This window comes from Amblyomma mixtum, unplaced genomic scaffold (genome assembly GCF_055824585.1).
Source record: "Amblyomma mixtum isolate Tamu unplaced genomic scaffold, ASM5582458v1 scaffold_34, whole genome shotgun sequence".
Taxonomy (NCBI): domain Eukaryota; kingdom Metazoa; phylum Arthropoda; class Arachnida; order Ixodida; family Ixodidae; genus Amblyomma; species Amblyomma mixtum.
In genome coordinates, this window is record NW_028317731.1 from 57,780 (window position 1) to 73,169 (window position 15,390).

General features: G+C 42.6%; 1 long non-coding RNA gene across 1 annotated transcript; it reads left to right on the top strand.

The window, feature by feature from the left end:
- The first annotated feature begins 804 nt into the window (after positions 1-804).
- On the top strand, positions 805-12,700 carry LOC149324429 (uncharacterized). The gene is made up of 3 exons (XR_016286844.1): positions 805-1,844; positions 2,928-3,001; positions 12,371-12,700. It is a non-coding gene; the product is annotated as an uncharacterized LOC149324429 (long non-coding RNA).
- Positions 12,701-15,390: the final 2,690 nt, after the last annotated feature.

Below are 15,390 nucleotides of genomic sequence, written 5' to 3' on the forward strand. Positions count from 1 at the left end.
TTTTTACCCACGACTGTACCTACTTGTTTGGCATGGCACAAACCATGGCTGTATTTGAATGGCCGATGCTGGGCAGCAGATACTGCATGCATGTGCCTATATGGTTGACAAAATGAAACTCATCAATGCACTAACAATCTCAGTGGGTCAAATCCATCAAACGTACAGTCTTTGTCAAAAGTAACCAGGCTGCATGGTTGTATAGTGGAGCCCTTGTGTTATTCCTAAGGATCAAAACGTGTTGGAAGGTAATAAGACCCTCAGTCCTTACCTTTAGCTACCATTCCAGCTTTAGGGAAGCTGTGAGGGATCCACTGTACGAGCTAGAAGCAAACCATGCAGCCTGGTTACTTTTGACAAAGACTGTACACTTGGCACTTTATGCTGTTAGAATAAAAACTGCAAGACAAATTTCTCTTTTTTACACGTGCATTTGTTGACTTGACAGTTTCAGAAAATTTTTTAAAAAAGTAACGACTTATATATACTTGGGCTTAGATTATCATTAGCAAAATATTTGAGAAAAAGTTTAACTTCATTGTTCACAAAATAATAAATTGCAGGTTTGCAGAGCCCTGCATGCCTGAATCCGAACACTCAATTTCATTCAGAAAATTTTATTGAGCGTGCATTTCAAGACATATACTAATTCAATTAACAAATTGTTAACCACATAGCTGGCCACAGCTTCTTTGTAGAAGGGTTACGAATACAAATATATACACAGAATATTTCGACAAGGCTGCACTCTTATACATGCACCTCTGTACACAATTACCAGTACAACACTGTTTTTCAAAATAGAAATGCAGATATATATAAACTCAATATGAGGATATAAATTACACAGCATATTTCATACTAAGAATTGATTTGGTTTTCACGTTGGATGAGAGAACTCCACTATAAAAAATGCACACCTTCACTGTAGTCTCAAGAAAGCATATACCGTGGAGGTTGTTCTCTCGACGCGCGTTTCAACGCTGCCGCCTCTCACGTCGTGCTGCCGATCAAACAGCGTCACCATGTTTTTACGACAACCTACTCTCTACGACTGCTACGTTGGGTATTTTGTTAGCCTTGCTGATCTCCCATCAATATAAAAAAAAACTTCCCCATACAAACAGAAATCGGCATGTAATTTCGTGAATGAGCAAAGCAGCAAGCCATACTGCCGTGAGAACTCAGGCATTTTTCAATCGCAGCGCAAGCAACAGGTCGTTAATTCGCGCGTTTCTACCAGTGGTAATTGCTCGCAATCGCTGCAATTTCTGTGGATGCCGATACGGCTGAATACCCAATAAAAATACCAAAAATAAAATAAAAAGTAGGATACAAGCTTTTTCACAACGAAACCGAAACAAAAACTGGTTGTCACCGCCAGGTGGCTGCCGGTAGCTGTTTTTCTGTATAACCCTCATGGCGGTTCGGGTGCTGCGTCGCGTGCATCGCGCTTCGGCGCTTGCTACAATTCGCTACTTGGATTGTGAGCCGTCGTGAACTGTGTTGTGGTTTGCGTGTGTTTCTTCTTGCTCAAGGGTGCACAATCGCGCAGTGCTGTCGACGTAGCCTATTCGAGGCAAAGTGTCATTTTTCTGGTCTCTCTAACTTTTCAGTCTGTGCGCTTCTTTGTGTAGTCCAGGATGGGTGTCCAGGCACAAAGACGCGCGGGCAGTGTCGCGGTGGAAATATTCCAAATAAGGCCCGGAATATTTTCTTCTGTGTGACTACGTGGTAGAGAGTGCCGGCTACGTAGCACTCGTGCTGAAATCTCACTGGTTGGTGTAGTGCCCGTGACACGAAGGCAAACAGCGTTCTGCACGACTACGCAATCATCTGAAAAGGTAAGCAGTACTCGTGCATTATCCGAAGCATATAATGCTGGAACGGTGACCTGTCGTACTGCTGCAGTATTCGTGTTCAATGCTATAAAAAGCGTTTAAGGCGCTTTTGTTGTCGCCGCGGTGAGTTGCTCTGCCAAGAATTGTCGCTGTCGGTACTTGTTTTGGCGAAGGGGATGCGACCGTGCGTGCGCTAGCTTTGCATGATTTTGGTATGCGCATGTTTGCGCGTTTTGTTTCTTGTTGAGCACAGATTTGTCCTCGTATATGCCTCGTTCTACGCGTTTCTGCCCATGCTTGTTCACACCACCGCGCACGTTTCAAGGACCGGCACTTTGGCTGTGCGTAAAATGTATGATTGTCTTTCAAGATAGCGTTAGCACTTTGAGGGGGATTGAAACACTTTTTATTCGCCGCGGTTTTTGCTTGGCCCTAGACTGTTAAACCTTAGGTCGTGGGGTCGATCCTGATTGCAGTAGCCGCATTTCGATTTAGGTGAAATGAAAAAAAGAATGCCCCTGTGCTGTGCGATGTCAGCTCACGTTAAGAAATTCTAGGTGGTCTAAATTAATCCGGAACCCTCCAATACGATCAGTGCCCATTTTCCGCATCTGAATTCAAACCCCACTATAAAGAAAGCACTGTCTCAGGTTGCAGTTACCAACGAAAGTTAATTTCCGGCCGTCAGGATCTAATTTTTAAATGAGTATGTGAAGATTTTTTTTTTTATGATACCGATAGCGTTTCTGGCTACCCAGAGTATAGGATCTTGCATTTTGATCACTCTGCTGTTTGAAAATTGGTTTCTGAGGAAAACAAGTGACGCAATAATTGTCTCAGTTATTACGATGTTTATCTACGCTTTCGAACGCAGATTTGTTTTGCTCATAGCAAGATTCCTTTACTAGTGCTAGGGGAACTGATGCATTTTAAACAGGGTAGTTTTCCTTTGTATTGAGGCGTATACTTGGGCAAGTATATTTTTCCTGATCTTTTTACATTCATGTGATATTCACTGTTGGACCGAGTTCGCATGCTTGTTTTTGTACTCCTGTCATAGTGATAATGGGAAATTGGTATCCGCAGGTGGCGCATCTGTCTTCCAGTCCGAGTCAATGGCATGGATTTTGTGGCCACCAGATGAAGTCAAAAGCTGTGTTGTAAGTTGTTACTGCATTGTGCTTTGTTCTTGTGGTTGCCATGAAATGTTCTCTTACTTTCATTGCTCTTTTCCTTAATGCTACTGCTTGGAGCAGTTTGGATAGCTCTGGCCTGATATGTTTACATGTTTATATGAGTAATATTAGTTGGCTGTCAGAATGGGCCGGTTGCAGGCCATTTGAAGTTTTACATTCAATATTGCTCGTCTTTTAACCGTTGCATTCTATGCATGAAGTGCGAAATGTCTGCATGTTTTTGGCTGCATTATGTGATACTATTTGACTACGAATATTAACATTATGATGCATGTGTGTTAACTTAAATATGTGTTTTTATGCCACTCATCGCAGGTCACAGATGTAAAAGAAAAAGTGCACACATGAGAACTGGTTTCATTACTGCTGCCTTGTTTTTGCTAAGCATGGAGAGCTGAGCTAATTGGTTCTGGGTAGAATTATGAGACATCATTCCAGTGTACAAAAACACATGAACGAAGAGAGTAGACTCCATAGACCCCATACTTCAACTGAGGTTGATTTCACAACATGAGCTTTTTACATGCAAAGTGGTACTAGTGACCCCTGTGGCTGAAAAGTGTTTCCTCGACCAGGTAACAATTATTCAATGTTGCAAAAACAAAAACATAGGCGTAAGGTTAGCTTGTCACTCAAGTTGAATGCATTGGCGTGACTAAACATTGCCTACCTGGCTGACCCAACACACATTTGCGTTGAGATAATCTATTTCTTTTTCTGCCTGCCTGCTCCAGTCGCCTTACTTCGGCATTGACGCTGTCACGACCCTGTGACAGCATCAGTGCGCAAGTAAGGAGACTGGAGCAGGCAGTTTTCACAGGAGAAATTGTAGCCTTAGTGGTAGAAAGCCAGGTTCGAGAGATGAAGTGTGCTGGGCAGCGCAAGCCGGAAGACAACGCACATTCGCAACAGTGACCTGTCATTGTGCCGTATTGCCATCAGGTGTCACACCGCCTCAAGAAGGCCAGTGACAAACACGATGTACATGTTGTATTTTCAGCTTGGGAAAGCTGGGATGCATGTGCCACCTGATAAATGACGTTACGAAAAAGCCTGCCTACAAAACTAAGCACACCAAACCCCTCGTTAAACATGAGGTTGACATGGTGTACAGCATCCTCCTTGCCTGTGTCAAACATTACATTAGACAGACGAGGCTTGCATCAATGAACGCTTGCTTGAACATTGCAGGACAGCTGATTCATTAAGTGGCAGAGGTCATTTAGCTGAGCACATTCGCCTTTGCTCGCACAAGCGAGCATGCAAGGCGTTTTTGAAAGAAACACATGCCTTGTGCAAGTTTAGCACTTGAAAGGGCTGGGAAATTTTTTAAGCCTTTTGTATCTCTGTTGAAAAAGAGAATTACGTCAGCAGCCCTTCTGCAGCGCTCCAGAAAAAGAAATAGATTATCTGGAGGCAAATATGTTTGTTGGGTCAGCCAGGTAGGTGATGCATAGGCGTGCCAATGTGTTTAATGTGAGTGGCAAGATACCTTTACCCCTGTTTTTTTGTGTTTTGGTTTTTGCCGTCCTGAATAATTGTTATCTTGTGGCGGAAATACTTTTCAGCCCCAGGGATCACTAGTACCCCTTTGCACATAAAAAGCCTGTGTTGTGGAATAAACCTCAGTTGAAATATGGTGTCCATGGAGTCTACTCTCTTCATCCGTGTGATTTTGTGTGCCGGAATGATGTCTCATAATTCTCCCTTGTTTTCAGTGAATAAGGAGGGCTTCTGGTGTCTCTTTTTTTGTATGTGATGGTTATAACAAAGTGGCTACCCATAAACTGTCATTTTGGGCTTAATTGAAGGATCCTTGGGAATTTGTTTGACAGCATATTTCATGGGCACTTTCTTGAGAAAAATCAGTTATTTGTTTCCCATTTCACTGCATTAACCATTGCTTCTCATCATGTCTCGAAAGTCATTGATAAGCACAAGCTTTCGAGTACCTGAGGGCTGTGTGAGAAGCCTTCTGACATACTTTAAACTACTGAGGATATCTGAAGACAGATTTTACCAATAATTGTTAGCCAATCCAAACCTCTTGGTTCTATCCCTGACAACCTGAAGCTGACCTGTCAATAATTAAGGCTGGAAACCGTTCTGATCCCCAAACTGTTCTCCTATTTTATTGATGTGCATTTTGCATGAACTGTTAGAGCACGAAATGAGTCCGCATATTACTTGCCACCATAATTCAAACTAATATTTCTATACCAGTCATCACGGCTCCCATTCTCTTTACTAATGTGCAATCCAACTTTTTGAATTCACAACAGATTTTCACCCAAATTTAGATTCTTTATTTTAGGCAAGTGTCATCGAGTTGAATTTCTCCAAAGCTTTTCATGTTTGTCATTATAACCTTTTAGCTACACTCTCATGCTTGAGCCTTCATTCTTTGATATTAGTGTAGATTCATTGCTTCCTGTTCTACGGCTGGCCTTAAAAAACTATTGTACTTCTTCTCTTATGAAGCCCAGCATATCAATATGCAAAATCATAAGGCGTCCCTCATCCTGAGTCACTTTGGGATGTTAAACCCCCATAATCCAAACCAAGCACATTACTAAAGTACATTAATATTAGCCATTCAATAACAGTCTTTGTCTTTATGTCCCAACCTTGTCTTTATGACTGCATTATTCTGAAGGATGCCCCAACTATCTCAGCTACTCTGACTGTATTGACTTTTGCAAGACGTATGAATGGTCTTGTTTGTAATTCATCGTGTCAAAACAGCGCAAAGAAGAGAAAGATGAGGAAGGAATGCGACGGTGCGAGTGCTGACTTTCAAGAAGATTTATTGGAAAGCACATCAAAATATATACACTGTGGCCTAAAAAAAGAATGAAGAAAGGGCGCCTTGTAACATTCACTTTGGATCTGTCAAAAACAAAACGAAAGTTGAATATGAAGCATTTAAGAGCATGAACTCTTTCTTAGGGAGCGATAAAGAAGGTGTGTTAACACATTGATTGCGTTTTTTCTACAATTTCAGTGGCCTCGATCATCTCATGCACAAACTTTTCTGTGTCTGTCTAGCACAATGCAGCACAAGAAATTACGCCTCACAGCATAAAGGATGTGGCAAACGATCGCAGTCGCGACAAGGAAACATCAGATTCCCCCTGCTAGCTTTGTTCACATCGTAACGGTGGTCTTTTGACCTCTCATTGGCACCTCTGCTAGTTTCTTGCTGAAGTTGATACATTAGCCAGATGGTTCAACTTTAGATTATTACATAGCTTCTTGGCTCTGGACATTGCTATTAACAAATCAGCTGTTGTGTGACACTTGAACTCAGAATTAACTGCCTCCGTTGCCTTGGACAGAAAGACGCCTTTAGACATGACCACAAAACCACCTTCTTTATCAGCAGTTGAATGCGATAGGGCCCACCGTCTTAAACCCGTTACAGTTCAGCCTGCGGGCAAGTTCCTGGCATGGTTCAAACCACGACACCCCATCAACCAACGCCCCCTGAAACACACCTGTCACGCTCAGGTCCAGGCACAGGAAGGCAAGACGTCAAAGTATGGCAAACAGCTCCAGAATAGTCCTCTTCGAAGGAACAATGGCAAATTTTGGCCCGTATATGCTTCAAGCAGCAGACGAGGCAGCAACTCAGTGTCGACATTGTGCACCTTGTTTTCAGACACTCGTGCCTTGGCTTCTCTGCTCCGGGCTAGTGAGCGCAAAGTGGCTGCAAAGTGGCATTCCAGATGGCTTTCACCTGGTCAACGGTGCGTGACACCGTCAACCAGCCACTCCCTGGCTTGTTTTCAGGCACAAGAGTTTGACAACAAGGTGCACACCTTCAGCTTGGAGTCGCTGCCTCGTCTGGTCCTTGAAGTGCTTATGGACCAAAATTTTCCGTTCCTCCGAAGAGAACTATTGTGGAGATGCTTGCCATGGTTTGACGAGTTGCCTTTTCCACGCACAGACCTGAGTGTGACAGGTGTGTTTCGGGATGTTTTGATGCAGTGTCACGGTTTGAACCCTCTTTAGGAACTTGCCCACAGGCCGAACTGTGTCGTATTTAAGAGGGTGGGCCCTCTTGCTTTCAACTGCTGATAAACGGTGGTTTTGTGGTCGTATCGAAAGGCGCCTTTCAGTCCAAGGCCACAGATGCAGTGTATTCTGAATTTGAGTGCCACTTACTATCTGATTTGTTAAAAGCAGAGTCCAGTGCCAAGAAACATTAACAATCTAGAGTTTAACCATCAGGCTAATGCCATCAACTTCAGTAAGAAAAATTGTCCAGCTATCTTCTTTACCGCAAAGACCAATAAAGGTGACTGCTCCTTGAGGGTTGTAGTTTAAGAGAATGGAACCTGTCAGAAACAAATCGCCTTCTCTTTGCGACATAAAATTAAGTTGCTGAGCATTGATGACTCCTCTCGTGTAAGATCTGCAGAGAAAGTAACGCAGTTTCTACACAATAACTCTCGCACCAGTTTCATAGGGTGCTATGTTGACATCAAGGATTTATATTACGCCATCCCTCAATCAGGATCAATAATGTGTTGAAGAATTCATTAACCTAAATGGAGCAGTGGCATTCCAAACGTCTCAGGCGTTTTGGTGAATAATTTTGTCGCACTTTTAAGCTCATACCTTCAGTCCATCTTTATTACATTTCAGAATAGCTTGTTTTTGCAAAAAAAACTATTAGCGCCGCTGTTACGTGGCTTATTGCAGGATCTCCAATCCTGACGAAGCATTGTCTAAGGTGAGAGAGGAGTTCAGTCAAAGCCTCAGTCCACTTTGAATCACCACTGAAATTATAGAGGATAATATGTCATCACATTTATTGGATCTCAATCTTGGGTGGTTACACTTGTTGGGCTTACGAGCCAAGGGAAAACAAGCTACTTTTACCATTTTCTTCGGTTCAGTCTAAGCTGGTCAAGCGGTGTCACTAACCTTTGCTTCAAAAATTCCTTAATGAAATCCTGTTTGATTGCCATGACATCCAGTTTTGCCCAGCTCATATGCCGTTTGTCCTTTACTGGATATTCAGAACCTTTGTCAGTGTCTTTAGCCGATTGCTTTAAGCAGAAGTTGAAACATTCTTTTTGTGCCCCCGTCGAGACTGTAACTCCCAAAAGGAAGTTTGTACGTACCTTTCCCTACATCCACAATTGGTCGCACCGGTTAAATAGGCAGTCGAGTTGGCGTCGATATTGTTTTTCTAACCCTATGAAGTTTCAGTACCTGTAGTCAACCGAGATTATCCATCAGAGTCTCTTCGTGCACTGCACAGAAGACATAGTGTGTTCGAACGCCTTGAAATGCGGCTATGTTTACATTGGGAAAACAGGCAAGTGTGTCACTGAGAGGTTTAAAAGACCACCACGACGATGTGAACAAAGCTTGCGGGAGAACTTTGATGATTCACTGTTGCAATTGCAATTGTTTGCCAGATCCTAAACGCTGTGAACCGGAATTCATGTTCTGCATTTTGCCTGACAGACACAGAAAAGTTTGTGCGTGAGATAATCGAGGCCACTGAAATTAAAAAAAAAACCGCAATCACTGTGTTAGCACACCTTCTTTATCGCTTCCTAAGGAAGAGTTCATGCTCTTAAATGCTTCTTTGTCAGTTTTTGTTTTCTTTTACACTCATGCAATGTGGTTGACACAAGGTGCCCTTTGTTCGTTGTTTTTTTAGGCTACAGTGTATATATTTTGACGTGGTTTCCAATACACATTGGCGATAGTCAGCACTCATGCCATCATATTTATTCCTTCGTTGTCCTTGTCTTGTCTGCATTGTTTTGTCACAACGTATTGACCTCCTTTCCCACCTCTAGGGTTAATGGTATGGAGAAACCTTAACCAGATGCAGCCCCACATACTTGGAGCATGTCACGATACATGCTGCTGGCACCACAAGGGCACTCGGGTTTATCAGGAGATGTCATGATCTGTGTGCTCTTGCCATGCTGCGCAGTTTATGCATAAAAATTTTATTGATTCCAAACTGAAGTATTCCCTAGCTCTTTCAATTTTGCACCAAACTGTTTGATGCTACGCCACCAACTCCCTTTAATCCAACAGCGACACTTGGTACAGCATATGTGTAATCAGTCATCTCATTTGACCACCAGACATCACTGCATAAAAGGGGAAACGCTCGTTTAGGTGTGTTCCATATACTCTACAATACTTTTCCACAACTTAATGTTAAATGTTGCTGCCCCGCTTCAGACCAGGATGCCATCACAACTAAATCAAGAAATTTTTCCTGTTCCCATTGAAGAATAAATCAAATCAAAGTTTATTTCCCATCTAGCACTACAGATGGAGGAATCGTAGAAAAAAGCTGCCCTTGGGCAGCTTGACGAGTCTATAATCCTTATTATTGACAGGGAGGCAACACAAGAGTTTATACAATTTTAAAAAACAAGCACATTAAGGAAGCACCGGAGAATACACGAAACAGCAATATGTATACATAATGAAACTTAAACAATGTTATGCAAAAACAAATTATGTAGTTCATGACGTGAAAAAGAAAACAAATCGAGGTTAATGTGGATATACCTATTTAGAAGAGATGGAAGTGTGTACTAAAGGCATTCCCTACCAAGATTTAGTCGAGGTGTTGGCACTGTCCATTCTTCGCCACGTCTTGTTGGATAGACTGATTCTTTTTTCCTTAGTTCTGCAAAATTTTTAAGATTTGTTACATTCTTCTTGATTTCTGTTTTAAAAGTAACACTGAGGCGATATTTATAAAGGTTATGTGCTTTAATAACTCTGGAGCGACAAAAGAAAGCTGCACTGGGATGTCGGAACGGTAAATTATATGCATTTCGGAGATATCTTTTTTGCATTAAATGAATACGTTCAAAGTTAGTGAATGTTGTAGTGCCCCACACCAACTGGCAATAGTTTAAATGCGAGTTGAATATTGAATTGTATACCAGCATCTTAGTTTTTGTGGGAAGTATGTATTTTAGACGGCCTATAACACCAGTGATTTGAGCTATTTTTTTCAAGATATAATTGACATGGTAATCCCATGACATACTGGCAGAAAATATGACCCCAAGGCATTTAAACTGCTCAACAATTTCTACAGCCCGCGAGTTTAATATAATATTCTCGTGCAGTGGGATAACTTTATTTTTCGGCCTAAATATGACAGCTTTGGTCTTACTCTCATTTATTTGCATCAGGTTAACTGCAGACCAGACCTCAAGAGGCATTGTGGCATTACATTGTTTGATAAGTTCATGAACATTTTCACCCGAAAAAAATACGCTCGTATCGTCTGCATAGATGGAAAACTTTGTATTATCGCTAATGTTGACAATATCGTTTCGGTAAATATTGAAGAGTAGAGGCCCTAGCGTACTGCCTTGGGGGACACCGTAGAAGAGCGGCTTCGGTTCAGACTGTATACCATTTATGTACACCACTTGCTGTCTAAACGACAAATAAGAACTTAACAATGAGAGCGCTTTTCCTCGGATACCATAGTAGTGTAATTTATTTAGTAAGATTTTATGATTTACCAGGTCAAAAGCCTTTGAGAAGTCCACAAATACACCAATGACAATAGATTTGTTTTCAAGTTGCTTTATTATATATTCCTTTTGTTGGAGTAATGCAAGTTCAGTGGATTTGCTTTTGCAGAAGCCAAACTGAAATGGTGTTAGCAAGTTAAATTTATGGATGAAATTTGACATTCTTAGATGCAGCATTTTCTCAAATGCTTTCGAAAACACTGGCAAAATAGAGATTGGTCTGTAGTTGGCGAGGGCGTTGCGATCTCCTTTTTTGTAAAGAACAACAACTTTTGCTAATTGCATTTTTTCCGTAAAAACTGCAGTTTCTAAACAGATGTTAAAGATGTGAGCAAGTATGGGAGCAATTATGTCAACTACATGCTTGACTGGCCGTATTTGGATATCATCAATGTCACAGCTACTGCTATTGTTAAGATTTGTTATCACCGACACTACTTCGTCTACCGTGACTGGGTGCAGAAAAATTGTTTCATCATTCTGAATTCGAACATATTTGCAAGCGTCAGATCCGGCAGCACGTGTTATAGCACGGGTAGCCAAGCTCGTTAAGAAAGTATTGAATACATTAGCCAGTTCGACGCCAGAAACTTCCTTTTCATCAATATTTAATTTTGTTAATGCAGTGCGTGAACTGTCCCGCTGCAGAAGTGTATTTAATCTCGACCATAGTACACCATTTCGAGCATTCTTAACATCTAGAAGTGACACGTGATAGGCTGTTCGTGCAGACCGCAGTTTTTTAGTCAATTTGTTCCTATATTTCTTAAATACCGCAAGGTCCTCAACCTTCCGGCTGCTCAAAAATTTTCTGTACAGCTTGTCTTTCATTTGTATTTCTCCGCGAAGCTCTGGCGTTACCCATGGCTTGCGGATTCTGCGACTTTTCACGCGTGTTACAAGAGGAAAGCAGTCGTGATATATCTGTTTACAGCAATCGACAAACGTATTATAGGCAACATTTGCATCATGAAGTTCAGCTATCTTACTCCAATATACTTTCATGAGCGCATCCCTAAAGGATTTCAATGATGATTCTGTAATAGCTTGGTATGTGATTGATGTGGACTTACTTCCTATTGTACTAGTGTTCTCAATGCAAGCAAACACAGGAAGATGGTCACTAACACAACAAGATAAACCACCAGAAAAAGCATTCAGCTGCATAGAGTTAGTAATAATTAAATCGAGAACAGAATGGCCTTCGCTTGTGATTCTACCTCACCACATTTTCATTGCATGTGGTCCCTCAAAATTATGGAAATAAGTGATATCGCTTGGAGCATTGACACTGGTTTGTTTTACCTTTTCTTTGCTGCTGTTTTTATTTTTTGCAACTGATGTATCAATGGATTGTATGCCTCTTTTCGTAGTGTATCGTCTGCGACATCTCAGCTGTGCTACTGCAGTCACCCTTCTGATGTTACCTTTATATTGTCCCTCTTATTAATACCCCACTAAAAGCCTTCAGAGGACAAAAAACGATGGCTTTTTTATTTTGCTCATTATGGCACACGTCAGGCTTATGTTTAGGGATATAGGAGAGGCCTTTGTCTTGCAGTGGTGCTAGTTATGCTGCTGATGATGGTACTTAATGACGAGCATATGATATATTGAATAAGAACCTCAAATTATTTTTCTTTTTGAGTGCGAATAGCTTCAGTGGTTCTTGATTTAAGCTCACTTTATTCCTGTGGCCACAATACGGAGTTTACTTTTTTAGCACTCTAATACTGGCAAGAATAAAAACCTGTGGATCCTGATTCTTTCATTTCAATCTTTTCTGCAGAGTGCATCGCCCAGTTTTCCCAAGCCCTCATGTACCGGTGGTATGTTGGGGAGGAGGGATAACCACGAACTTGACAGGACTGAAGATCGAGAAGAGGACAGGACGAGCGGTGGTACATCAACAAGGCTGTTTCATGGGGCCCAGCTGCATTGACAAGTGGCTAAAGAAGAGCAAGAGGAGCATGAACACAAAATAAAACTGGCTGTAGGAGCTTCATCTATTTTGAAATTTGCTGTCTCATTGCGACAGACATAACATTGCTGCATGGCCCCTGCCCCAACATCTCCCAGTCATTCCAACATGCCCAGTCATTCCAACATGCCCAGGCATTCCAACATGCCCAGTCATTCCAACATGCCCAGTCATTCCAACATGCCCAGTCATTCCAACGCATTTTCCATTACCATAATCCACCAAGGTTTCCAGTGTTGGTTTCCAATATTTACATCATTGCCTTTTTTTCCAATAGGGCGTGACTGCTTGTAATTCTAAAACGCGTTCCGTCAGTATAAGGCCAGTGGTGAGCGGCCTGACCACAAATGTCACCATCACGTTCCATTTTTCATAAGACATTTTCAAGCTAGAATAAAGTTTGCTTTCTCTAGACAACGTAGTTCTACCTCATATAGGCGCCCAGCAGGCCCACCAACACAGCATTAGTTTTATTCTTTACAGATTTATTTCTGTTTTACACGTTTAGTTGTCAGTTGCTTCTGAGATCATTTCAACGTTCTTACCGGCTACAAGCTCTCATGGGGCTTCTGTTCCTGAAGGGACGGTAGAGCTGAAAAAAAGAGAAAAACAAGAAGCTGCGAAGAAAGTGCAAACGTGATGACGCATCTTGTTATCCTTGTATCGCTGAGAGAAGTCGGCTCATTTTCTTACGACGCAATCGTTTTCCTTTAGCCTTATTTATTTTTTGTTTAGGTAAGAAGCGAGGGATGCGTGCTTGGGACGTTCCTCCAAGCCGTGGGTTCCGTGGTTTCTTCGCGGTTCGCTCACAGAAATAAATGCTCTCGATCTGGAGGCTCGGAACACCGCAATCCTATCTCAAGTTCCGAACTCGAAAGAATGATGTTGCAACAGAGCTTCCGTCCCAGCTTCCGTCTATTAGTCCATCCTTACTGTTTCAAAACACAATATCCTATGAGTGATGCAGTTTTGTACGTGGCCTTCGTAACTTATGCTCCTCAGAAATAGAAACAGTCTGTAACACCTACTTTTTCTCTGATCCACCTTGCAGCTTTAAGTAGAGTTTGCGCTCACATCTACCAGCATTTTTTTAATGAAAGAGTATCTCAAGGATTTTACTATAAAGTCGAGGTTTCTTGGACATAAACTTTAATGACGGGAATATTGCAAGGCAGTGTTAAGAAAATATTGAAGGGGATGATGTGTTCTTTCGAATCGTAGCAAGATTTTTCTTTTAAAATTGGTCCACTGGTGACATCAATTAAGACCGGGGCATCAACCTCTTCGGGAGCTGCATCGGAGATTTCAAACGATGAAAGTCCTATACGATAACGGTCACTCTCATTCAAATAATCTGCCTCTTGAGCACTCTCGGCTTCATGAGTGCGATGAACACGCCTTTTGCTGGGAATGTTGACGAGCTGCCTGACCGCTGGTCTTTTGCCATGTTTGATTAGTTTGGATAAGTGCGCTGGACAAGCTGGAAAAATCGATGACATGGCGTCGTCATCCAAACATGCTCTACGTGCAGTACTTGCAAGTACCTCACTGTAGTACTCAGCAGGGCAGGTTTTCGAGACAAAACGAGGCTCGAAATGTCTCTCGCATACATGACCCGACCGTTGAAGGATCCGATCCTTCCGCAGAATGACGTGCTTCCACAACTTCAGGCGGGCTTCGTCTTCCGGCGCCGAAAATAGTGAAAACTTTTGTTGGCATGACTTGTAGCCGGTGTTACAACGCAACACAAAGCACTTTCTTCCCATTGCTGAAGACACGTTCGCTGAACAATCGTAAACACGATACCATGGACGACACAACGACGGAGCACCGCCAACCACAAGCGCGAGAAAGAGAGCCCGGTGAGCCCGCAGCATGGCCCGCGGCCCGCAGCGTTCAACTGACATCTGTCGGAAGGCGCGCGAACTGCGAGCGCTTACTCCGCAGGCCCTTTCCGAAAGGAGCGCAGCGCGTTCAGCCACCTCCCCTATCTTATACCGTGGCGGTGATGTAAAAAAGATGCCTACCAAGTTAGCAATGCCACAAAGGTAACAAAAAAAAAACTTCACAGGTACACCTAATTGCATTGCTGGCTGGCAATAGTATAGCTTTACAAGCTGTTGACGCCTTCACAGTGACTTTCGAGTGATTCTTTTGTGCTTGCGTTTCTAGGCCTCTACTTGCCTGTCAGCAACCGATGAGGCATGTTTTCAGGTCGTTTAGATGGTGGTTAGATCTTTACCCGAAGGCGGCGACACGGACGCAATGGTGTTGCATCGAAACGTATAGTTTCACTTTTGTCACTAGTTTTCACACTAAGTACGAGAGCGTCACAAGTGTACAGTGAGGCCCAGGTCAGGCACATTATAAGGTACAAACGCACAGATATAATAGTATACTTTGCTACAGCCACGGCCTCCCACTGAGTGATTGTAAAAAGAGCAGGTGAAGTTATGCGCGGAAAAGTTTTCGGATGCTACTAATTTTAAAATGCCTCATTTGTTCCTGGAATTTGGTGAAAAATGCGCCACTACGGTAATGAAATTTACGAGCGCGAACAGGGGAGCGCATAGCAGAGAGCCTAGAGCCCTGCTTGTGGCTATACGCTCCAGCTGCTTTCCGCGACGTGATGGAAAGGATTATGCCGTCTTGGCTGCTTCTGGCAAGCCGGAAGGATACACCTCCCTTTCTACTTTGTTTATGAAAGCGGGCGCCGCGTACCGCCCCGGGTAGGGTTCGAGGTTATCAGGCAAGCGCTGCCGTGTTCACGGTCATAAATTTCATAACTGCACTTGAGGCAAAATGTACCACCTCTCCAAAATAGAAGG